The sequence below is a fragment of the Triturus cristatus genome, chromosome 7 (assembly GCF_964204655.1).
Source record: "Triturus cristatus chromosome 7, aTriCri1.1, whole genome shotgun sequence".
NCBI classification, from domain to species: Eukaryota; Metazoa; Chordata; class Amphibia; order Caudata; family Salamandridae; genus Triturus; species Triturus cristatus.
Genome location: NC_140590.1, coordinates 103762256 through 103789164, shown reverse-complemented (window position 1 = coordinate 103789164; position 26909 = coordinate 103762256). Strand labels below are relative to the sequence as shown.

Sequence of the window (26909 nt, the reverse complement as noted above, 5' to 3'; positions counted from 1 at the left end):
TGGTACCGGTCAATATATGAGGCAGGTGCATACTCAGGATCATGCGCTGGAGTTGGGTGGCACATGGGATGAGATCAAGGCATGGGATGAGGAGCGAAAGCCTGGCGACAAGCCGAAAGCGGAGCTCCTAGCTGTGCCCGGGGCATATTATCACTTACATGCACTCCCTTATCCCGCCGAAGAGAGTACATTGGGATGAGTTGACTGTGTGTTGTCAGAAGGATGAGAGTGTGTCTGATTTCTTTACTAGATTTGAAGGGGTGTTTTTAGATTTTAGTGGTCAGGACCTGTCACAGGAGGGTAGTATCTGTTTGTTTGTTAATAGATTTGTCACTAATCTACTTCCCGAGATCGCAACTAGGTTGCAGGCCTCGGAAAGTACTTGGACAACCTCATCCCCATCAGTAATTTTGAGTATGGCACAATACAACGAGCATAGAGTGAATGAGGACAAAGAAAAGGTGGAGAAAAAGTCAAAGGTTTTGAAGACGAGGGTGTTGATGCAGCAGGTTGCGAGGGGAAGAGGCAGAGGTTCAGGTTCAGCTCAGCGGTTACCCAGGTCTAATAGGGGTGGTGCTTCGAGTGTACCCCTTGGGCTTAACCAATGTGCTTATTGTAAGCAGGAGGAGCATTGGCGGACTGAGTGTCCAGAGCTGTTGCAGAAAGGAGAGGCCCCGAGGGGTCGAGGGTTTAGAGGACGTGGACGAGAAGGAGGAGGCCGAGGGGAGATGCAGTCAGAGAATACATCACACAATAGACAGAGCGGGAACTATTTTAATGACTCTCGAGGCCGACAGTACTATCACGATGACTACGACATGGATGAGGTGACGGGGTTGTCACATAGCTAGGACAGCCAGTGTTAGGGACCAGTTCCGGTGCCTGAAGATCAGCGCGGACCCTATGTTACGGTGGATTTGCAGGGTGCAACCGAAAAAATTCTAGTTGATACAGGGGCTATGAATAGCTCTGTTTCCCGTTCACTGGTCCCGGGGGCAGCTCTGTCAAGCCAAAATAATGTATTGGTAGGCTTTTCAGGCATGCCGGTTGTTAGCCCCATTTCCAAACCTCTTGCTTTGACTATCAGCCCCTCCATGGTTGATTCATGATGTTTCACGACTTACTAATTACAAGCATTTACAATGCAACGGTCTCGGCATTGTTAAAGTTAGAGCTATTGGCATTGCTCATGACAATGCCGTTTCTTTAAATGTTTTAAAAACAAAAACATAAACAAAAATAATGTCATGAGCAATGCCAATAGCTCTAACTTTACCAATGCCGAGACCTTTGCATTGTAAATGCTTGTTTGTTTTACCACCCCCCCCCCCTTTCCCATCTCCTTTTCTCCCTTCTCCACCCCCATTGTTGCATTGTATAGCACCAATTGTTCTATTCTCTGCTATAATGTACCTGTGTTGTGAAACTTACTTTAATAAAAACTGACGACACAAAAAAGGAAAAAAAAAGACAGTCACTTACAAGAAAATCTGGGCCTACATGAAACTCTAGAGGATGGGCTGCTCCCCACGGACCCTCTTTGGAAAGGGCGCCTTTCACCAGACATGGTGTTCCTGTGCCACTTCTGATGCCCATTACTTTAAAGCAATTCTCCCTGTACACGAGCTGCTCCATTAACAGGGGTAATAGTTACATTAACATCCTAGTCAAAGTAACACTACTGTGCAGGCTTAACTAGACAGTGTGAACAGACAATTTATTAAAACGTGCACTTCTCTTTACTAGAAAAATTATACAGATAAACCCCCTTAGAGATGCGAGAGGGATATTACACAAATGTAACATCAGCTCATTCAAGATGACCTCATAGATTCCTCATTACATGCACCGGACATGAGCTCTATAGTTGCCCTTCGTATTATTAGTTGAACTAGAAGTACCACTAAATTGGGTAAAAACAACTGCCCTTTACAAAACTTAACATCAAACCTGCAGTAGTGCAACGCATTATCACTGTTTATAATAGTCTGGTTGATGAATGCTCCCTCGCATAATTTACTGCATTCCACTAGCCGCTGTCCTGCACGGCTGCAGCTATCAGCTTTTACTGGCCCTCGACAGCTCATGACGTACCTGTCACAAACCCACGGAAGCAGTCGCCTTTGATCAGCCGCAAAATAGTCGCCATCTTGGAATGAGGTCTAGACGCTCATCTGCAGCCGCCAGCAGTAATCTCCCAGCACCACGCCTTTGCCATATGTGAACACTGCCTCACACCCCGATATTTAGGGTCACCCTCAGTTTTTGATATTTCCATAGCAGCACCATAAGGTGGACTACTACTTCCATCTTTAAAAAAAAAAAATACTGAATGTGTACAGGTTGGAGAAAAATAGAGTTAAAAATGAATTTGTATTCAGTAAAGAGCAGCCAGTGCGAGATGAATGAACTTTCCTGACATCATAAAAGGTTCTGTTGATGCGGTGGCTGCTTATAGCTCCCACATCAACTCATCCTCCCACCTCAGCATCCCGAGTCTCTTCTATGCCAGTATCAGCATGGGGCACAGCAGAAGGTTCTCGTGCTAGGCATGTGTATTTAAACACCATTGTAGGGAAGACAGAGTTACTGCTATGAGACGGAGTTAATTCAAGGCAATTCCATAGTGTCAATAAGTGTAAGGCAGCTCTTAAAAACAGAATAACTTCCTTTCGCAACATAAAATTGTACAATGAAATCCTATGTGCACACAGCGTAACTGTGTGTGAACTTGCAATATTTCCTCTGTCGGTTTGTGTACAGAAACCATCGAAAGCGGCCTTCTGCTTCCTCCTCTTGCTGTAACGTGTCCAAAGCGAGGCATTTAAGGGGTCAGGCTCCGAGATGCCAATGTGGACTCACTCGAGCGTGGGCTTGGACACCGTGCCCAGCTGCAGATGTGTCCGGACGAGCCAGCTCCTCTTCCCCCACTTGACCAACCTGTGGTATAGCGAGAGACCACTCGGATTAGGCCACCCAGCTAAAAGGTAGGGGTGGTTAGAAATCTGGTGTGATGTGCTACAAAAACGCTTTTGCCCAAATAAACATTTCTGTCTGTGTACCGTGTCTGCGTGTGTACGCATACGCCATACACACACGTGCGCTTTAAGGCGGAAGTCTTTCCATATGTCCGAAAAATGTATTGTCATCTTCCCTCGCACGTTGGTGGGTTTGTTTCTTAGAGGAAGCACACAAGTGTGCACAGGGGAAAGGGGAGTCCGCTTCTGAATGCTCCGATCCCACACAGATTGCGTGCAAGACGCACAACTAAAAAAATCAGACAGTTGCGCAAAGCAGCACGATACCGCACCCTTTTTGTGACTCAGGCCCCCATCCTGGAGCGCACAATACCAGTCCCAATAACAGACCATAATCAGGGGCGACTGGTGACATTTGAAATTGGCGGTGCGTAAAATGATTGCAAAGGAAGCAAACGAACGTGTGAGCAGTCGCGAGGGGGGAGTGGGGGGGGGGAGGAGGGGGGTCGCACGGGAGAATAAGCAAACGAACGTGTGAGCAGTCGGGGGGGTCACGCGCGGGGGTCGAATACTATGATAATTAAAAGGAAAACTTACCAGTCAGTGCCAAACAGGACAGCAAAAGCACACCACCGGAGAAAGGCAGCGTCCTTTTCGGATCGGGGGGCGTGTTTTGCTGTTGTCTCCTACTTGAGACTTTTCGCAAAAAACACGCCCCCCGATCCGAAAAGGACGGGGCATGATTGGAGTGACGGGACCTCTTCTCCAATGGCTGGCCAGCATTTACGAGGCCAGCCAATGGAGAACAGGGCAGAAGAGGGGCGGGTGCAAGCACCTCTTCTCCCAAGTCATTAAATCTCCGGACTTCCGGTCTGCCGACCGGATGGTCCCGAGACCTAAAAAAAGGCCATTCTGCCCTCGCATACCTATCAGAGTGTGTAGCTCTGCTCCCACGTTAAGAGACGCTGAGGCCCAGCAGGGCAACCTTGAGTTGCCAATAATATGTACCCATCTGGCAGGTGGTAGCGTATCCCTCTGTGCCCTCTTTGATCATGTTTGGCCCAGGCCGGTAACTTTCCACTGTGGGCGTTGTTGGAGGCTGTTGGGAAGATTCATTACGTGTTGTAGTCCGTTGGGGGTCAGTCCCTCGGCAGACATCTTAGGGTGCAGGTCAGGATGGACTTCTCTGAAGAGTATTGCTAATAAAATGTATGTTTGTATTCTCTACTGTCTGACCGACTCTTCATTCTTGGGAAGGCATAGCAGGTGGTTGTAAGTAACCCGGGTGGCCCCTAAGGGCCACTTCCTTCAGCCTTGACATTTTATTTTTGGCAGTTTTACATAGCACAAACAAAAACAGAGTTTAGAACTCTGTTTTTGTTTGCGCTGTTATTAAATTACCAAAAATGAAATGATTGTCTGTCACCCTACAGACCAATCAACTAGATTCAGGTAGATTGCTTCAATATGTCAGTGGGGAAAATGCATTCTCCCAAATAATTTTTTTAATCTGCAATTTGCCTGCTCTAAAATGTTGACATGTATGCAACATTCACCCATGAAATAAGGAGCTTTTCAGGCTGTTATGGTGCTGGTGAAGCGGTTGTGGTAAGAAATCTCCCAGATCAGTTGGATACTAACCCAGTCAAGCCAGTGGTGGGAAGGAGGCCACCAGTGGTGGGAAGGAGGCCACCAGTGGTATGAGATGATTTGTGGCAGGGGCTCAGGCTGGGCAGATCAAGGCACCAAGTAATATGTGTGATCCATCATCCACAGCTGTCAAATTGCTTCATGTCATTTAAACACTTTTGTAAGTTTAACTTTTAAGGGAATCATTTCTGATATTTATCTTTTTCCATGGACTTCGTGGCTTGGTTTACTTGCGAGAAAGCATCACTTTTAGTGTCACACATTTGGTCGTTGAATGTCAGTGATAAGTACACTAAAACAATGTAAACGTTACACATAAGCAGTCTCAAAACTAGGCAGCTATGTAAATCAGATCGGTTTCATAGCTGAGTTCGCAGTGCCGAACTCGACTCCGCTTCTCGGAACGCGATGAGGTTACTGGTGGAATCAGTCTCTCTGAAAGAACAACTTTCTTGGGAGAGGATGTGGTCCTTGGCTACACTGCCGACTTTGGTGTTGGAAACCAGAGTTGGAGCCTCGAGGTCGCGTTTGCTTAATCTCCCCCGTGCCTGAATGTGTAATGTAAAATACGGTGCTCATGTAAAGCGCTCCAATACCTTCGGGTCGAGTTCGCGCTATATAAATATGCAACAAAAAAAACAACACAAGCGAATGGTGTAAAGAGGACAGTCACGCATCACACAAGTAGCACTGTCGCTCACCGCCACTTCCGGGGCAACATTGGAATATCACATCCGGAGCAACTTTGTATTAATTTTCCGGGTAGCGTGCCGTCGCTGGGGGAGGGGCTTTTTTTCCGGCCAATTGTAGCTTAGTATATTCACGTAGCTCCACATGGCCTCGCCCACAGACGTGTCAGTCTAAACCATGTGTCCTTCCGATTGGCCTTCGCTGACTTTCGGTTTGAATACGCGCAGTAGGGGATGAATTAGTGAAGATCTGTGCCAGCCCGGGACACAGGCGAGGTAAGTGACCGCGGGGAGGTACAGTGAGACTGCCGTTTTACTTCTCAAATGTAGCGATTTATCGTGGAGGGATCTGTGCTGATACTATCAGTTAGTACCTGCCCTGTGTGCTACTTTTCTTGACGGCAGCGCTCTTATACACGTAAAGCTTCGTCCAGTGTGCATCAGCCCCCACAACTCTTTGCTTGAAATGCTCATCGTTATAGTGCGCCTTGTGTGCACTGTTTTTTATACGTATAGTGCTTCATGCCGCAAGTATGACGTTTCTAAGGGCTGTAAGTGACAGATGTTACCATTACCACTGCTTAAAAAAATAATTGGAGGAGCCGGATTTTTTTCTCAGGAGAGAACTCCTTGCAGGTGCACGCCCAGCCATCACTTTCTGTCTATTTTACTCCTGCAGGTTATTTTCCATCCATTCTTTAACCATTTGTCGCTGTTTTTCTCTCTTTTTTGCTTGCGACGCTCACTGTCAGCAGCAATTAAGCACTGCCTTCACCCAATGTATGGTACTCTGGCTGAGTCTCCCTAATCGGGATTCAGTCTCGCATCATTGCATTTGTTACCTGTGATTGCCCAACTCACTATGCAGCCCTACCCGCACTTCACTTAAATCGACTTTAGTTTCCATCAAGATTGTTCCACATGTGAGTTGAAAATGGACAGCATGTTCGCTAACTATGCCTTCAGGTTTACTATCCATTCTACTTCTGTACACTGATCATAGGTATGCAGTTCGCTGATAACGTCTTTGTGCATGTCTGATAGTCCTCTATGTACACTAGAAATTCCACTTCTCAATACTGATGACTCGGTGATCTCAATTTCCATTGAAACAATCTTAGTTTCCATTAAATGTCTGTTTTGGATCTGTCTAAAATAGTCCTAACGTGCTGATTATTTTTAAGTCTGTATTACAGATTATTAAAAATCATTGTAAAAAAACACCCCCAAAACTAAAATTTGCATGTTAGCGCAAGTTAAAAGAATCCACAATAAATTCAATTAAATAAACCGTGTGCTTTAAAAACTACGTAAATAAAGGAAGCGCTAACAGTGATTGCCCAATGATAAAATTGCAGTGTAATGCCAAGAGTCGTATTTCACGATAATTCACAATTCGCCCTTTGATTAAGAGTCTCCTACTTGGATTAGCTACCTGAAACAATAACATCAGGGAGCAATCTATAATGTGCAAATGTAAGGCAAAGATTTTATTGAATAAGGGCTCGCACTATACAGTACTGACTGTGCGGATTAGGTGCAATAGGGTGCAAAAAGTCATGTTTCACAAGAAGGTTTTGGAACAATGAACAAGGGACAGTTTCTAAAATGCAGAAAAGAGAAATAAAAAGAACAAATATGTTGCGCTGGGAGTCATCAACTGCAATTAAAAGCTACCTTTTTACTAGCAGTAGAAACTTTGTGGCCCTGCAGGAAAGCTGTATGTTATGCCCATTTAGAAGCGCCATCATTGTGGGACAGCAGGATCTGATCTGAAGAGCCCTCAGGTTAGGACATAACAGTTTCAGTCTGAGGTGGGCGACGGCGGTACAGATGCATGAAAAATGTAATTTACTTTCTTCTGAAATACCGCATAGCCGGCAGTGGGGGTCCGGCCAAGTTTGCTTCCAGACTGGGACCAGATCTTTCGATGGGAATACATCCATACGTATTAAAAGAAGAGAGTGTTGTATGGGCTGTAAAATGTGATTAATGAGATATGGTTTTGGGCTCCAGTTGGTATAAGAGTAGAGAAACTTACCATTCGTGCCTCGTACGTGCCATCTCTGCTTTGTCAAATTTCCAATAATATAGTTTAAACACCTTGTTGCAATTTCTTTTAAAGGCGGTGAAGCCGTTGTTTAAATCCCATGCTTTGGACAAGTTTAAATTGGTTAGTGCTTGCTGGACTACTGTTGACCAGGACATTTTGTATATGGACTGGTTCTCTATTTCTGACCCTCACAGAGCAGTAAGTGAATCGGGTAGAGCTGATCTGAGCTTCCTACACAATTTGATGATTGCACCCATCCTTATCGGGTCTTGATGTAATAAACCAAACTCTAGTCTCACCTGTGCTTGTGGAATGTGTTGCGGAAACATTCATATGCTTATGTTGGGAATGACTCTTCTGCATGTACATCAAGATGACGCACCTGAGCTGGATGTTTCAAATTCTGCATCAAGTGCTTGATAGACACACACATCCCAACCACATGTTGTTGTTGTTGTTTATCACATGTGTAGTGTAAAGTCTGTAATTAGTTTGGCATTACAGGATCTTTCGGTAGTCTGGTGTGTGACTTTCCAAATGTTTCTATTACATACCAGGGTCTGATTTGGTTTGTGGCATTGTGCAGTTGGTAGGGTTGAGTGTATTGGTTGTTTTTGATGGGTGAGACCGGAGGGCTGTACCAAATTACTTGCGGGCTTCCTCGGTTGGTAGGTATGGCCTTTACTTAGTGAAGGTATATATGTGTTGAGTAGCGGAGAGTAACAAGGGCTGCTGTAAGCCTTAAGAGCCAGTTAATTGCATATTAAGTTTGTGTTTAGTCTGTGGATCCAAGGCCATTTAGTCTGCAGGTGTGTCCTTTGACTAAAAATCTCACAGCAGGACACATTCTGGCGCAACTGTTGCAATGTTGGTTACATTCTCGCGCATAAGTTGGTGGAATACATAGAAGAGACGTGCAATACAACCAAAGCAACGAACAGTGCTACACAAAGTAAATAAAACAATCTACTATGGAAAAGGCTAGAACTAGTGGGTTCCTGTTCCGTGGAAGACCCCTCTCCCACACAAGCTTGTGTTCCAGGGCAGTCAATTTTAAATTGCCTGAATGAAACATATTGCTGCTTATTGAACAGATTTTAGTAATACCAGATATGCAATCTTGTGAGTGAAGAGTACATTTCTTAAACGTTTCCAGAAATTCAGGTAGTTTTGCCTGTTTGTAACGGTTTGGCTGTTTTGGCTGTTGGTCATGGACCGAAACCAGTATTGTTAATCATCCAAAGTGGGCTACTCTCTACCTTTGAGAATGGCCAAATAAATCCTCTACTGGTACTCAGCCTGTCTTCTGCCAGCCATCACGCGGTGGAGTAGGGAGTGTTGGAGAATAGGAACAGTGCTAACCTATATCACTTCCTTTCTGAGCTGGGACATGTTCCCCAGTGACTCTTTCCTCCCTAAAATGGTCACTTTTAACTGTAGACCTCCACTTAGATCATATCTCTACTCTACTTCAGACACTTCAATATCGAGTTACTCTAACCTGATAAATTATGAAAATGTGTGCCTTTGGAACTGATTGTGAATATCTTCGAGGTGAGAACAATATAAATATTGTGTGTCACTGCTAACAGGAGACAGCATGAGACGGAATTTTAAGAATGGGGAAACAATTAGACCCTACTTTGTCACCTTTGTGCTCATTCTTTGAGTGGTAGTGATATTTTCTACTTGGAAATGTATGACGAAAGATTGGTAAAAGCAGAGTTTGAAGATCCAGACATATTCTTTGTGGTCCTTGAGGAACTTGCCATATCCTTTGTGGAATATGTTGTCTTTGTGACACCCCTGCCTACTCCGTTGCGATTCTTGCTTGAAGTTCATAAGATCTTGGTCCATCCTTTACTAAGACTACAACCTCCATAGATGGCTACTTTGTGGTTGGTAGAAATAGTGCTCTCTTTGTATATAATAGCTTATAGCATTTGCACACAGTCTTACAATTTTGTGGTGCTGCCATTAACGGGTATTATTTACCACCTCAATAGTATTACATTCAATTTTTTTTAGCTTCAAACAAACGAAGGACTTGATTCGAATGGCTGAGATTTTAATCTGAGAAATGCAAGTAGCATACAGACTCATTGACTGTTGGAGACTATTGATGTTGTAAAAAAAAATTGTTTTTGACTGCTTAAGGTGAGGTGTTAACCTGATCCTCTTCATTAAAGCTCTTGGTTTCCTCTTTTACCCAGAGAGACTGTTGTATTGAGTATTTTTAATTTATCACTGTATGTTAGTGTCCTTTGCTTTCATATCGATTTTTCTCTTCATTTAATCCAGCCACGTGTGGGGAGTTTAGCTGTATTGTTTTTTTATTGTATTTTCTGTCATGGGGGGAACATAAATGTTTATTTTTGCATAGGAAGGCAATACCACTGTCATCTTAAAATGAAAGCATTGGATAGGAAATCAAAAGATAGCTAAAGGAAGGGTGAAAGACTGGACTTGACTGTGCTTAACTGGTACATTTAACACGTATCAAGATCTAAAGGAATAAGGGTGGTGCACACAAGGGAGGAAAAGGGAGACCTCTAAATGGTGGGATGGGACTACTCTTAAACAATATATTAAACTCAATAGAATCCCCAGGGGACTCAGATCCCAGGTAATCCCCACCTATGATGACCTTGATGACCTGCTCTGTATTTGGGAGCAGGAACTCACTTCAAGCTTCATGAAGCTAATGGGGATACTAATTGAAAACGTCGACCACAAAGTGAATAAACTACAAATTGAAATCCAACTATTGGTAAAGGAGACTAGAGTTGAATTTACCAGAACCTACCACGAAAAACTATGATATCTTGAACAACATGATCAATAGGCATCAAACAAAGAATGGTGAGAAAAACCAAGTGAAATGAGGTGGACTACAGGAGTGGAAGGGTATTTACCTTTGCAAAGAAATATGATCACCTAATGAGGAAAGATCCTGTCAGTAGACAGCAGGATGAACTCCCCGCTAGTCATAGCACTTCAGTTAGTATCCTGTCTAGTAGCGATTGCGAATTGGATGCAGGAGAAGGAACCTCACTCCAGAACCTGGGTGAGAACACTTTTTTAAAGTAAGTCCTGAGAATAAAAATGGGGATTCGGGAGCAACCAATAGGTTCAGAGAATATAAGAAAACCAGAAGGGGCAAAAGAGGGGGTGGAACAGACAGGAGAGCGAAGGGGGATGCACACAAGATCATGGGACAAAAAGAGATAATTGAATCCTCAACCCAAAATGTATCCATAATTAACCTATCTGATATTGTTCCAACCCCGGACATGTAAACTTTAATCAAGAAGGGTAAGGGCTTTTGCCCCGAGACAAGGGGGACATCAGTAAAATGAAAATTGATTCGTACAGATATATCAGATACCTAAAACGTAAGAAATATTTTGATTTGAATCCGATTGCTAATAAATATATACATAGGACAGCTTGTAGTGAATTATCCATACAAGATGCACACAATACTGTGTTGCTGATGTCAATCTTGAACTTAGAAGAAGATCCAGTTACTGTGTCCAAGGTTCTGGATGACTTGATTGTACAACCTGATGTGAGTATAGATAGTGGTTTAAAGCGTAAATCAAGGTGGACACCTCAGGTCACGGGCACTAATAATATTGATACATTTTTTGGTCAGGTTTGTGATGATCTTGATAGACTTAATCAAGAGCCCCATTGGATCAGACGTGGTGGGGGTACTGACACCTCGGCTATGGAGAGAGGATAGATAGCCCTTAAAACCCAACAGGCGAATGATGATATTATCCTCAAAGAAGCTGATAAAGGGGGTTTCATTGTGATAATGAACAGATGGGATTATGATGCTGAAATACTTACCCAACATAATGATCGTGATTGCTATAAGAGGGTGGTGGGGAACCCTACATTTGTATTAACTAGCAGGATTAATCAAAGTTTGAAGAAATGGCACTATAACAGCTTGTTAAATGATGATGATTATATGTATTTAAGGATAGACCGCCCAGATACCCCTGCATCTACATACTTCCAAAGGTACATTACAACTTACCTTTTCCAACAAGGAGACCAATAATGTCTGCCATTGGGGGACGGACAGAACGACTTTCTGAATTTGTTGATTCATTCCTACAGCCTTTTGTTAGGAACCTGCCCTCATATGTGCAGGATACTTAACACATACTCTACCTATTAGGAGACATAAACTGGGAGCCTGGTATGACAATGGTAACATTGGATGTGCTATTGGTATCCCTCTGTACTAGCATTGATCATGAACATGGACTCTCTCTACTACGACGGACATTAAAAAAAGAGATCAGCAAGTTTCTGGGAACATACAGAGATGTTACTTGAGATGACTGAGTTAAGTTTGAAAAACAGTGTATTTTTATTCAAGGATGAGTGGTTCAGACAACTGCAGGAGACCACAATGTGTTGAGAATTTGCCCCCTCGTCCGCCTGCCTCTTTATGAGGGGGCTGGAGGAGGAGCTGCTCTGAGGCACACAGTGTACACCATGGAAGAACGACATACTATACTGGGGTCGATATATAGACAACTGTTTTTTGGTGTGGCCATGTAGTATTGAACGACTTAACAACTTTTGTGCCTAGCTTCACAACAAGTATAATATTAAGTTTACCTACCATTATAGCTCGTAGAGAAACACCCTCCTTGACCTTGAACTGTACATCAAAAATGACAGATCTGGGGGCGGGGCCAACCGCTGACGGGAATGGCTGCGTGGTAGCTCAGCTCCGGAGCACCACTCCCAAACTATCTGTATAATTCAGGATCCCCTGGTCCGATTCTCGCCCGAGGGACTCCTTGGTGAGCTGTGGTGGCCGACGAGGTGTGGGCCAATTTTGGGGTGGATCGGTGCAGTCTTTCAGAGAGCGCTGCACACACCGGATCGGAACTAGAGGCCCTGCCGGTGGAATTGAGGCCGGGCGGTGGGAGAGCGCTACGCAATACCGCGTTTGCGACCTGATCTGGTATATCGCCGGTGAGTGCCCGTTGCCAGAGCAGCGCCCTGCCGTGCTGCTGACGATAGTGGAGAGGATTAGTTAAGACGTTGATCCTGAGACCCCATTGCAAGATCGTGTGCAAGCTTCAACGTGGATGGTGCGCACCCGCTCGGAAGCGGCCCGGCGGCCCTGGGGCTTGCTTTAATTTGGATCCGACAGGCTGCATCGTAGACCACTGTGCTACCATGGGCCTCGTTATGACTATTGGTGGCCTTGGAAAGTTTGCGAATGCCGTGGCCTGCAAGCCGCCCCAGAGGCAGCCCAGAGTGACTGGAGTGAGCACCATTGAGCAACTCGTTCCCACCTGAGTACTGGGGCCTGGAAATGTTTTGCGGCATGACCCTCTGAGATCTGGGTAATGACTGAAGATAGCGAGGTAGGAGTTTAAGGCACCTGCGCGCTGCTTGAAGAGAAAGTGTGATTGGCCATCTCTGTCCTCCAAAGTATATTGTGGAGCCGGAGCGACCATGCGGGGGGCCTGGATTCCTGATCTCCCCGCACAGCGGCTTAGTCTCCATGATACGCAGTGTGAGGAATGGCAGTGGTGGAGCCTTGGTAACTAGATAGAGAGGTGCTTAACCCGGCTCCAGTTAACGATCAGGGCAGATCCAGTCTGTGTGATCACCATCGAGACGAGGTGCACGCAGTGAGTCCGACCAAACGTCCTGTAAACGGGGTGCCCCATGCAAAAACCGACAGGCCAAGTGGACGACTCCACTGCAGGCGGCGGGGAGTAGCGGTCGCACACCGACATCGAGTGGTAACCACCGGAACTAATATACCATAGCGTCTGGACGCACCAACCGGACGGCGACGCAGACCAAACTAGAGAAATTTTCATGGCAAAAGCAACAGGGTGTGGACCGAGGGGAGACGGCGGCCCGAGCGGTGCCATGGAACCTATGAACAACGATATTCTCGAGGCAATCATGGCGATTAGGACCTCCCTCTAGGTGAGGATCGATACAGTGGCAACAGAAGTGGAGCTGATTCGGGAAGTTATGAAGAAAATGGTGGAGCGCATGGGGACAGTAGAAAGTACCACCAAGGAACTTGTCACAGATACCACCCTTCTTAAGCGGCAGGTAACTGAGCTGCGCACTTCCCACTAGGCAATGGCTCTGCAGCTGGATGATTACGAAGGAAGAATGCGGCGTAACAACGTACGCATTCTAGGTGTGCCGGAACGCGCAGAGGGACAGGCCGCTGACCTTTTTGTTGAGGAACTAGTTCTTAAACATCTGCAACCACGTGGACTCTTCAAATGTTTTTCAATTGAAAGGGCTCAACGTGTGCCGGGAGGCCGGCCGAAACCGGGTGCGCCCCTGAGGCCGCTCCTAGCCCAGGTGTTTAATTTCCGTGATCGTGATGTCATTCTCCAAACGGCGAGAGCGGCCCCCCCACTTACCTTCGAGAACAGCAAAATCTGTTTCTTTCCGGACTTTACTCTGAGAGTGCAGAAACAACGCCGCAGTTTCTTGGAGGTGAAGCGGGCCCTCCGAGACCAAGAGGTTAAATATGCAATGATGTTCCCTGCCAATTTGAGGGTGGAGGCCAATGGCAAATCGTGTTTTTTTCACTCGACCGGAGGACGGCTGGGACTGGTTGGAAGGCTGGCGCACGGTCGGAAAGAAGGCGCACAAAGGACTCTCTGCCGCTGACGATGCTGAAGACTGGCGCCAGCAGCGGCGTTCTCCTCCGTAATCCGATTCTCAGGGACATACAAGGGGGCGCTGACTTCGGAGTCTGGTAAGACTATGTCGGATTAATCCCGGTCACTGGAAGCCCTCTAGAGCGATTTAATGCGATTACACGCGTTCGATTCCTCCTGTGTGCTGGTGCAATGACTAATGGTTTGGCTGGGTCGGCCGCCGGCCGGGGGGGGGGGGGGGGGGTCCCGATATCTATGCAATGCATTGAGCCAGAGTTTGATGTGTCGGCCCAGTGCCCTACTGAGCCACTTAAGATTTTTTTTTTCATGCTGTTTTTCACTTCAAATAGTTCTACAGTTGTTATTTCTATTGATTGGGCCACAGGCGCACCTGTGTTTGCTTGAGGGCACCACTAGATAACGGTTTGGTGCCAAGTGGGACTGCTGGTTTGTGCTTTACCTTGGGGGGAGAGGGGGGAGGGCCGGGTGGGATAACGCTTGATGTTTATATGTAAGTGGATTGGGAGTGGGGTAGCTCACGTTCCCTAAAGTTGTTTATGGGTGGGCGACAGGCACTCTGCATGTTGGGGGTGGCGGGCGTTCTAGTCCCGTTGTGCAGGGAGGGGGGAGAGACTTCAATGGGGTGGGTAAGAGTGGGTTTGATCTGTTGGGGCGGGGGGCGGGGTTTTTGGTTTATTGCAGCAGGAAGAAATGACAATTGGAATGTTTTGCTTTGGCATCAAAATCCCAGTTATGGACAATGTGTTTCAAGGCGTTCTAATGCATAGTGGCTGTCTTGGGGTCGCTCCGGAGGGTGACTCTAGGGGTGCTGGATGTGACAAACTATTTGTTGTAATCATTGTACTATTGATATATGCTAATGGTAATGGGTCTAGGAATTAAATTGTCCTCCTGAAACGTCAACGGGCTGGGGGACAAAATTAAAAGGGGTATTGTCTTGCAGTATATCCATCGGCATGCACTTGATATAATACTGCTATAAGAAACTCACCTGATAGGAAATTTGTGCATGGCCCTGAATAGGAAGGGATACCGCATGGTGGCACATTCGGACTTCACTACAGGATCAAGAGGGGTGGGGGTTCTCCTAAGTAAAGGCTGCCCATATGTGATACAGAACACCTGGACAGACGCACAGGATAGGTATGCAGCATGTACTGACATGTGGGAGGGTAGAATCATTAATGTTATTTCAGTATATGCCCGGCCAGGATTGCAGCGCCTAACATTGAAGGATGTGGGAGCGTTGTAGTTAGACTTGCCAGTGGGATCATTGGTAATGGGGGGGCAACTTTAATTTGACGATGGACGGCCTACTCGACCGGTTCCCACCCAGACGTGACCCTGCACAAAGCTCACAACTCCGTGATTTTACTAATGCTTTGGTGATGGTAGATAAATGGAGATGGTCGCACCCCCATAACACACACTTTACGTTTCAATCAGGTGTATATAGCAGTCAATCACGGATTGACTATCTGTTCACTCATACCCAAGACATACATGATTTCACTTGCTCTACTTGCTTGGCGCGGGGAAACTCTGATCACACCCCTGTTCTGACGGTCCTCTGTGTGCAGCACACTAGATTTCCCAGTCCAATCATGATACAGCCATGGGCACTGAAGATACCACACATTATCAAAAACCTGCGACAGGACACAGATTATTATTTTGAAGAAAATGTAGGATCAGTCGAGTCGGCAGTGACACTTTGGGGTGCATACGGGGCGGTGATCAAGGGGAGGGCGTTATCTCTGATGGTGGGCCACAGAACCGAGCGTAACCGGAGGATATTTTGCAAATGAAGGGGGCCATCTCTCAGGCCCCTGATCCTGACGCTCAGCACCGCCTTAATATTAAAAGACAGGATTATAGGCAGCTGCTTCTGGAGTACGCCACTATGCGTTCCCTGGCTTCTCATCACCAGATTTACGACCAGGGTGAGTGTACGGGTAAACTTCTGGCATTGCTGGAACGCAAGGGACAGTCCGCGAGATGGGTACGAGCAGTAAAGCGCCCAAACAATGATTTGATCACTAACTCGCAAGGTATAGCTGACACCTTTGCGGTTTATTTCGAGAATGTGTATGGAGTTCCGCAAGCTACACAAGCCTCGATGACAGCGGATCTTCTCGCCACTATAGAGGTAGTATGCATCCCCCCACAGGGTAGAGAGGCATTGGATGTAGACATCTCTGTTGATGAGATCCAGAAGGCCATTCAGGGTGTTCGAGCCAGCAAAGCGATGGGTCCTAACGGACTTCCTATCGAATTTCTCAAACCAATGGCAACGAAGTTAGCGCTCCATTTACTTAATTTATATAATGAAAGCTTTGAATCTGGGCTTCTTCCGGCTGATATTCGCACGGCCACCATTGTGGTTATTCACAAACTTGGCAAACCGGCGGAAGATTGCACATCGTATCGATCCATTTCTCTGATAACAGTGGAAGCCAAAAGTCTGGCCAAACTGTTGGCTAATCGATTGCTCCCATATCTCAAGGATTTGATTCATCCAGACCAGTCGGGATTCATGACGGGTCGGAATACGGCATGGAATCTGTGATGTGTACACTTAGCACTGGGGCGAATAGACACCCTCGAAGAGGAAGCTATTTTACTGTCACTCTATGCCACGATGGCATTTGACACTATTGCATGGGAGTACCTGTTTGCTGTGCTGGCCCGTATGGGGTTTGGACCCAAACTGATTGGGTGGATCAGACTATTATATGCGCAACCCACGGTGCACGTCTCGGTGAACAATCATCGCTCCACTTCTTTTCCCCTCTGTCGGGGCACAAGGCATGGATGCCCGCTGTCGTCGCTCCTCTTTGCCATGGTGCTGAAGCCACTTGCAGTTTGGATCAGGGGAGACCCGGGCATCAGAGGCCTCAAATGGACGAGAGACCATGAAGACCGTATATCGCTCTATGCGGATGATGTTTTGCTTTATCTTGCCTCTCCAGCGCGCTCGCTATGACGGGTGTTACACATTTTTCATATATTTGGGGCGCACTCTGGGTATCAGATAAACTGGTCCCAATCCCAGATGTATGCACTCTGGGGAGAACCTCCAAAGAGGCCTCGAGGTTACGACATTCCAGTAGCGCTCCAGGGTTTCCGATATTTGGGGATTTTTATCACTCCCGATACTACACTATTTTTCGAACAAAATATCCTGGGACCTTTACAGCGGTTTAGGTCAGACGTCACCCATTGGCGGATGCTGCCCCTTACTCTCTTGGGACGTGCATCCCTATTTAAAATGCTCGCCCTACCACTCTTTCTCTATGCCCTGCAAAATGCTCCTTATCCAATTCCTAACTCTTACTTTTTGCAGCTTGAAGCAGTGGTGCGGGAACTGTTGTGGGAGAACCGACCGCCCCGGATTGCCATTAATAAACTCACCAGGGGATGGTACGACGATCCTAGTTTTCGCACAGACCATTGGCTATTGGGTAAGGAGTGCTACAACAGGGCACTGTATACAAACTATCGGAAGCTACGTATGACTGGCCCCACGGCTCGTACGGTGGAAGTGTGGCATGGAGTCCAGCGTAGGCTGGGATGGCAGGGACGCCTGACGAAAGCTACCCCCTTGTGGGAACCGGACTTTTTGGGCCGCCTCAGTACCTGTTCGGGGTTTGATAAATGGGACATGATTGGAATTTCTACCGTGGGGGACATGTGGGTGAAAGGAAAAAAGGCAACGTTCGCGGACCTTCAAACTAAGTACCAATTAGCATCTTCGGAGCTTTTTCGATATCTCCAGATCAGCCATGCCATTGATTCGGCCCTCCCTAAGGATACCCCCCTTCCGGATTCCTCGCCGCTAGAGGACAGACCACTGCTGGGCCCAATGGACTGTAAGGCCATTTCCCTCGCGTATAAGAAGCTAGTTCACAACCAAACCGACCCAATGCTGAAACTACGGTTGAGCTGGGAGGCTGATCTGGGGGAGATAGCTGACGAGGACTGGAGGGAGGCGCTGGCTTCTCCCTGAGAGGTGGCGATTCCGATGCGACTTCGACTGGTCCAGCTCCAGATTCTCCACAGAGTATATTTTGACTCCAACTTGCTATTTAGGTTGGGTAGGAGGCTTGATCCACTCTGCCTCCGGCGATGTAACTAGACTGGCACATTCATACACATTCTCTGGGACTGCCCCCACATACAACAATATTGGAAGGATGTCACCCGACAACTTGCCAGGGCATGTGACAAACCCATTCCACCATCTCCCACACTTTGCCTCCTTAATATCTGGGAGGCAACTGACCTCTCGTGGGCGGAGCAGTCTTGGGCCACGATGGGCTGGATTATAGCTAAAAGAAATATCGCCCAGAAGTGGGGGGTGGACACGACACCACACATACCTGACTGGGCAAAAGACATGGACCGTGCCATGATTGCTTAAAAAATAGTGTATAAAGGGAGAGGGTGCCCACGAAAATGGGACCATAAGTGAGGAAAGTGGAACAAATCTAGGGGTGAGATCTGCATTTCTCCTACGGTGGAAATGCGGAGGGAGAGACAATCCTTGTTGGGGAGGGTGGGTGAGACAATGGAAGCCCCCACACCGGGCAGCCGAGGATAATATGCAATGACATACGGACCAGTGGCGGGGTTTCTCGCAGTTTTGACCTAAGTACACGGCTGTAACCATAATGGGAATACGATGCCTCTGAAGATGGTAGTCTTATGTACTCCTGATTCTTTGAAAGTTGTGAAACAATGCTGCAATCTTGTGTAACCTTGCCAAAGATGTGTGTGTATATTGTCTTTTAATGCTGCAATTTGTTATCAATAAAAACAGTTTAAAAAAAAATTACATATATGACAAACTCCATCGTAAACAGACGTCATGCAACTCAGTGTTACATGTACGGAGTGCACATCTGAAATGTCAGGTTAATGCTATCCATTTCGGGGAGATAAGAGCAAAGCATAACTGTAATGATAAGATGGAATGTGAGAGGACTCTCAATGACATAGAAACGATGTTTCTACAAAGAGATTACAATAAACAAGTGGTAGACACTACTAGACAGCGGATTGCTAAAATTAGCAGGGAACGCACATTGAGTAAGAGACAAAAAGAACAGGAGACAAGTAAAAAAAAAAAGTGCATCTAGTGACTGATTGTAGTGAACTCTCGTTTAAGTTCTATAAATACCTGCAGAAACACTGGCACTTACTGCAGATAACTCCCGAGAAGCCATATATCTGACAGACCAGATATAATGCTTCTCAGAGGACAGGCACTTGAAAATCTCCTTAGCCTCAGCTACCTTAATAGCAGGCAGAAGGGCAACTGACTGTCTAAACACATGCAGGGCTCTACAAGTGCAGGCACTGCGGAATGTGTAAATGGGCAATGGATAAATCAAAAACATTTAGTGTGTGAAAGACGGGGCCTTGCGATATCTCCCATAATATTACCTGCAACACTAAATTCGTGGTGTCTATGATTGTAAATGTGAACGAATTTACTTTGGGAGTACTATCAGGTGCCTGAAAGGGAAAGTGGGTGAACACATGCGGGCTCTCAAATCGAATGATGAAAGGTACCCCATTGCGACTCACACGATTGAATGTGCGGCGCAAACTGAACATAAGTTTTAAATTCTGTGGAATTAATCATGTTGTCTGGGACCCCAGAGGGGTAAATCGGGAACTAGGCCTCAGACGCAGAGAGGCAATGTGGATTTTACGCCTGCACTCCGTTGAAAGGAGATTAAATATTGGCCATGAGTTACAATATTTTTTGAGGGAGTGCTGGAATATATAACAGATGATGTTATACATCCCCATTATAATTCTTTGCTTATCATCTGTAACTTTTGATGTGAATATATCTCACCAACATGTTAATGTCTTATTTTGTATTCATCCAAATATGTTATTATTTTAGAGATTTATCACAGGGTCAACAGGGTTCTAAATAGTGGTGGATTTTCTTGACTAATTTCCCTAGAAGTCACCCGAGCATTGATAACGTTTCTTAGACACTGCACTGTTATCAATAGTACTATTACTGTAACTGAATTTGGACATGGTATTCCAAAACCATGCTTGCAGGTATATGATCTGGACTCGCCCCCCTTTTTAGGTCCACCTTATACTTCCATTATAATTTATCGTAACTTTAATTTCTTTTTAACCGCAATGGCGACCATGCTGTATTCCATTCTGCGCTGTGTACTTGCAGTCAGATTTGATACTGATAGGAATTGGAAAATTATTCGGCGGATATCGGTTCCAAGATCTTATGAGACGTTAGCGCTTACAGTGAGAGTTAGGCATGTTTACTTTGATAGCTCCCGGTTTCTTTCCTTGGTGGATGCCGGTACTGAGATGGAATTGGTATTGGATACCAGCCGACATACTAAGATGGCGCTCCGATGCACTTGAAACAGACTCCCCTTACTGGGTGAGTCAGTTTTAGATTTTTCTTTAAATTCATTCTTCAAGATGGCGACCGTGCTGAATGCTAGTTGCGCTGCACATCAGTCATCTCCGATACCGACTAGATTAAGTAAGTGGCACTAGGCCAGTTCGGATCTTTGATTAATTTAGGTGCTCTGCCTAAAGTGATAGATTGGGATGTCTACTCTGACGAACCCCTCTTATTTCTTTACTTATCCCACACTCTCTACATGGCACTCTTTGGACACATTACGGAAATAATACCACATCCGTTGTATATCTAGCAACGGTTGACCGTCCTCTTGTTTGTTCTTATATGTGAGTTTTATTCTAGTGTTCACTCTGAGAGATTTAACAAAGTATAATAATGTGGAGCTTCCCACATTAGAATAACGCTTCGTGGCCTTACAGGTTAATAGACCTTACTTACAAGCACTATTAGTTACTTGGCGGATTGGTCGCCTTCTTAAAATACGGGGGTACGTTTATTGAATCAAAATACCACGGCGCAGCCCAAATGGCTTATGGGACTTTCATTATTCGCATCAATATTAAGACCTTATGTACAGAGACACAGGTCTGTAGTGGGTTTTGGCTGCCTGGACACACTCTGACTGTTCATGGTGTTAACAATGTTATTAGAGGTTACTGCTGTTATTGGTTAAACTCACAGATTATCAGCACTACTACCAATAGGTGAACTGCACTTACTTATATGTCTTCTTCTCCGAGGTTAGATATATATAATGGAACATAACTATATTTTTTGATGTGGACTAGGAGATAACGGCTGAATGACAATAACCCTCTATACATAGGTGGATCTTTGATGCGTCTTCTAAATTACGGCTTGACTTTGCTGCTGATCAGATACAGTTTAAATTACCAGGTAATAGGCTATGGGCTCCTGCATGTTTTTCTTTTACATGTGGGCCCCAATATGTGATAACTCTGACCCTGTGATCTTTATCTAATATGATTTTGTTTGTAAAAATATATTTTTTACAGTTGAATCTCTCTATATAAGCACGATGTACTTGCAAACCCTAGGGTAATACGAACGTAGGATAATAACATAAGGTGAAATGGCTCTCTCCGTCACAAACCTGCCCACAAATGAGTTAATATAAAAATGATAAAGACAAAAAAGCCAACATTTTGTACACCAAGTCACTGGTGGTGGCATTAATATGTGTTTTGATACCTCTGTAAAATGAACTGAATGAATGCAGGTGAAATGTCTTCTTTGCTCATGTGCATGCCCACAATGAGCTAATAATAATTTTACTGTTAAAATCCTTTTTTCTGAAATTATTGGCACCATAAGTCACTGGTGGTGGCAATAATGTGTGCCTTGACATTGTCATATGAACTGTTTATATGTAAAAAAAACAAAATCCTATTCTCTCGATATTTGTTGCCCTGATGAAGTCGATATTCTCGACAAAACGCACATTGGCTACCCTGAATACTTCGAAGACCTAAACCTGAATCCACCACCAATAATAAATAAAAATAAAATGAATACACGTTGTAGGAAAGTAGGATCTGCTTTCATGGTTACCCCCACTTTTTGCTGGTATACAAGATGTTTTCTGACTAGTCCGGCTGGGATCCTGATAATCAGAATCCCAGTCACTGTGCTCTCACCCTAAATTTGACAATGGTAAGTACTTTGGTATCTCCACAATTGGCAATTGGTGTACCCTTGTAGGTCTCTAGTATATTGTATTCAGGTAACCAGGGCATAGGTACACCAGGGGTCTCCCATGGGCTGCAGCATGTATTATGCCATCCATGAGAGACCACTCAAACTGTGACTACAGGCCTGCCATTGCAGCCTGTGTGAGTGGGTGCTTGCACTCCAAACACAGATATAAGTTTCCTTATAACTGAGGTCACTACACTTAAAACATATTTCACCCCTATGGCAGGCTCTTCAGTCCTGAGGGCAGGGTGCTTGGTTACAAGTGTGGGGGTGCACCGGCATGAGCATGGCACTCCTACAAACACCGGAGTCGATTCGCCTGTAAGTACGGTCACGCATTTAATACATACAGTGGACATCAAGTCAATTATGAGATGTCTGTCTATATATTGGCTGCAGAAAAACCGGTGTCAAACATGTTGGAATCCTACCCCAACACCGATTCCAGTGTCGGATGTAGGATCCTATGTACTGGGGGCTCTCCTAGGGTGCCCCCCTGTATTCCAGGTACCAGCGTTTCAGGGTGCTGCTGCCGACCACAAGCACGTTTCTGCCCTCCTAATGGTGAGCCAACCTCGAGCAGGGTAAGGGAGAACAATGGGTTTCCTGCCACAGGGAGGTGTGACCACCTCCGATACAGGACTTAGTGTATTGGGCTGGAGTGGGGGCGCTTGCCAGTGCCACCAGACTGCTTTGAAGGGCACATTTGGTGCCCTACTTGCATACTCCAGTGTGAGCCAGTTCAGGGAGCCCCTGGCTCCCACTCTGGCACGAAACTGTACAAAGTACATGGGGGTATCCTCTCCTCTGTCCATCCCCTTCTCTGGGAGGGATCTATGATTCGTCCCAATCCTTTCGCTAGGATACTTAAGGGCTTACCTGTGGGTGGCTCTTCAGATTCGGCGTGGGACAAGATTCAAACTCGAAACCACTTCAACCGTCCGGGCACCTTGGACTTCACTGGACTTCGCCTGGAACAGAGACGGCGCCAAGGAAGACTCTTGCTGCTCCTGGTCTTGCTGTTCGGCAAGTCGCCTTCTTCGTCTGTGCCTGTGCTTAATCCAGGATCCTGTCCAGGCCTGTGGGCATCAAAGACACCCGAAGGAGTCACTCCCCTGCATCTGCAGGCACCGCAGCGAAGCTGACCGGTCTGCTGCTCCCAGCGTCCCATGGATTCCGAAAGGCTCAGCAACACAGGTGGTGGTACTGGAACTCCCTCGAGGCCTGTGGGTCCTCTTGAGGGTCTTCTGTGGCTACAGTGGGCTCCCCTGCTTGCTCAAGCCTACTCTGACTCTCCTGCATTTGGCGAGTCCCTTGGACCTTGCTGGTCCCACCTTTTTCTGTTGACCACGTCTGCTGCCAAGGCTTGTTGGTGCTCTCGCGGGACACGTTATCACAACCCTTGACTCCCGGGGTGGGACAGCTCATGAGCGGCGCCTGGTCCTCACAGTTGCAGTGGCAAGGTCACCGGCATCACTCCTGCATCTTCCGTCATCGGTGGTCATTGCTCTTTCATCCTTGGATTCCACTGGACTCTTTCACCTTTTACGCCAGCGGCATTTTTCCTAAAGTCCTCAATTGTGGCCTACGGCGGTTTCCGACATCATTTCGCACATATGCGCCCGACATCCCTGGTGTAGGTATACTGATTCTTGGGGTATCCACGGGTGGGCTGACTCTCCAACCTTCTGTCTTCAACGGATTTTCTTCGGGGTCGGTCTTCCGTCTTAAACTGCAACTGCGACTTTCCTATTGATTTGCATGGACTACTCAGCTGTGTTTCCACTCTGTACAGAGCCTCCATGGGGTTCCTGTGTAATTACCTCGGGTGGTTCCTTGTGTCCCCCAGCTCTTCCGAGTCTTCTGGTCCCAGTCTCGACCTCGGTCGCAGTTTTCATTTCACTTCTTTAGTATATGGTTTGCTCCCCCCCCCCCCCCCCCCCTCCCAGAGACCACTGTGTATTTGTGCTTACTTTTAAAGTATAGTGTGTATTGTGTTGATATCTCTGGGAAGGAGATGTACCAATGTGTTAGCGAGTGTGTATAATAAATATGTTTCTTTTTGATTTAACCTACTTTATATGATTATTTCTGTTGAAACAAGCTCCTTAATACTACGTCTGGACTAAGCCGGAATGCTGCTCTCACTAGCTACCACTTGGAGAGCTTTCTATGGTTGTCTATGACCACTAAACTCACCATAAGGGTTGTCTGGATTTGTGCCTTGTGCATCACTTAAATAAGTGTGCACCATATACTAAGCCAGCCTCCTATACCGGTCACCTCAGCTCGAAACGTAGGGCTCATGTTTGACTCTGACCTTTCCTTCGCTACCCACATTCGGCATATCTCATTGTCCTGCTTTGTGAAGTTAGGATCTGTCAGGAAATGACTGCACTTTCTGCCGGTAGAGACCCGAAAGATGGTAGTCCATGCGCTTGGGACATCGTGCTTGGGTTACGCTAACAGCTTCTATCTGGGTCTTCCGGCCTTCCTGACTCATAGACTCCAAATAATACAAAATGCGGCAGCCAGATTGATTCGACGGGTACCCTTTCGTCATCACTTACTCCACCCCCCACCCCCATCCCATCCTTGAAGCAGCTTCTTTGGCTACCGGTTGCTTAGAGGGATGAGCCTAAAGCCCTGACATTGGCATTTACAGACATTAGGGGCAAAGGTTAAAGATACTTGAGAAATGGGATTAGTCCATACCAGCAGGTGAGAGCCTTGAGATCAAATCACCTGCAACTCCTGCATATCCCGAGGCTTGCCAAGGTTCGCAAAGGTGGCATATCTTTTTTGGTACTGATGGGCTACTTTGGACGACCGTGCCTATCCATCTTCGTTAGGCTGAGCCTGAACACTGTTTCAGAACGGATTTTAAAACCTGGCTTTTTGCTCCTGTTTTTTAACATGAGTGGCCGATCTTGTTCTTCAGTCTTGTGCTTTATTTTTGCATTTTGACATTCTTTCTGAAAAATAGGCTTTACTTCATTTTTTCTCTCTGTCTCTGTCTCTGTCTCTGTCTCTGTCTCTGTCTCTCTCTCTCTCTCTCTCTCTCTCTCTCTCTCTCTATGTCTATATCTATGTCTATATATAAGTTTTCTATTTGATTAGAGTGATATGTTATCATACTGGCTTTCCTTTTTAGAACTCTTTTTTTGTAATTCCATTCGACATCTTTACAACGCATCCAGTTAAAGCATTGTTGTAGGATTGACTTACAGTGTCGCCTTTCTTGTTATCATTGAGTACATTCGTTTTTTCTGCTTCTAGAAATCTTGTTTATTCGTCCCACAGAACAGTTTCCTCCCCTATAAGCTTGGGTGAAATCACAACATGGAAATCTGAATCCTAATAACAATGTTTTCTCTTTATTTTTGTTCTGAGCGCTTTTAGATTTTGAGTTGTGATTATTCTGAATGCATGCTTACGGGCCTAAGTGTTTAATGGGGCTTCTGAGCAAATAGGTGAGAACTTCCTTTCTTACATCTTTTTTTTTTATTCCCATTTGTGATTGTTTTATACTAATTTGTTTTCAGTAAAAGTTGAAGTTTTGTATTTATTTTGAAATGTTTTGTAATCTAAGAGTTGGAAGCCTGGCTTCTGAGGGGAGGTGGGTCACTGATGTCCATTTCATGGAGTCATTTTCTATCATGATATATACATTACATCGTAACTCTATAAGCCAAGCCTGAGGAGCTCATTTTATTCAAGTGACCTGATGTCACATTGTGTACTTGCTCCAGAAACACAATATCGGATTGATATCATTGCTGATACTTGACCTCACACTGTGATAGCAGGAATACAATATGGTACTGTGGGATAGTTAGACTGTTACACTGTCAAGGTGAACTTTCCGATTACATGCTCAGCGTTGTTGTGGTCATTCTCAGTAGGTTCTAAGCACTGAAAAGGGGTCAAGAAACTCAGGCTAAAGGTGTAACATCAAACTTACAGTAGGTATTTATAAAATAATCATTTGTTGGCAGCGTCAATAAACGCTACTCTACATTTGTCATTTACAAGCGACAACCTGCTGTGTATTTGAGCGTTGGCTTTCATGTAATTCAGAACCATCAGCAACAGTGCTGCATAGTTAAATAATCTTCCACAGTCCTTCCCAGCACTCTTCTCACTCTGGATATCCTGAGAAGCCTGCCAGATTGTTGTCTTTGACGCTCTCCACTAGGTAGGGACAGATACCCCTGGTTGAAAGCGGGCAGGATCCGAACTCTGCATCACTCCTAAGCATTCCTCATAGGGAGCTGCTGTGCAGTGCATAAAGCAATTAGTATTCATGTTTTTGTACCACCAATGCCCTTATACGGCCGAGCATTGGCAGGTGAGGCCATACAAGCGGTCAGCGAATAGAAGCATGACTTTCCATAATGCCCTGTTATACATGTGTAAAAAATCATACTTACCACACGAGTCGCAGAATCTGGACCAATTGAAATTTGAAGTCTTAAAGTGCACTTGCAATGGTGGAGAATCAGCTAACTTGCGTATTTAAAATGTCGTAGATGATGGTTTAGGATGGGATACGGACAGTGTGGGTGAGCCATTCTTCAGAAGTAGGTGAGTACACACAAATTGATAAGTTTGTGTGTATTTGCATACACCTTACCAGTAGTTTCTCACTTAGAGATGCACGCACATTTCAATATGCAGACATGCATACATACC

At 45.7% G+C, this 26909-nt stretch overlaps 1 protein-coding gene across 2 annotated transcripts in view; it reads left to right on the top strand.

Moving 5' to 3' along the window:
• The first annotated feature begins 5469 nt into the window (after window positions 1–5469).
• Window positions 5470–26909, top strand: part of SMG9 (SMG9 nonsense mediated mRNA decay factor) — a 196074-nt gene continuing 174634 nt past the window's right edge. The window contains exon 1 of one of the 2 annotated variants that reach the window (XM_085615739.1): window positions 5470–5593. The gene's annotated coding sequence lies outside the window, so the exon portion shown is untranslated. The remainder of the gene's footprint in view (window positions 5594–26909) is intronic. The other variant, XM_085615738.1, reaches the window with a different exon arrangement.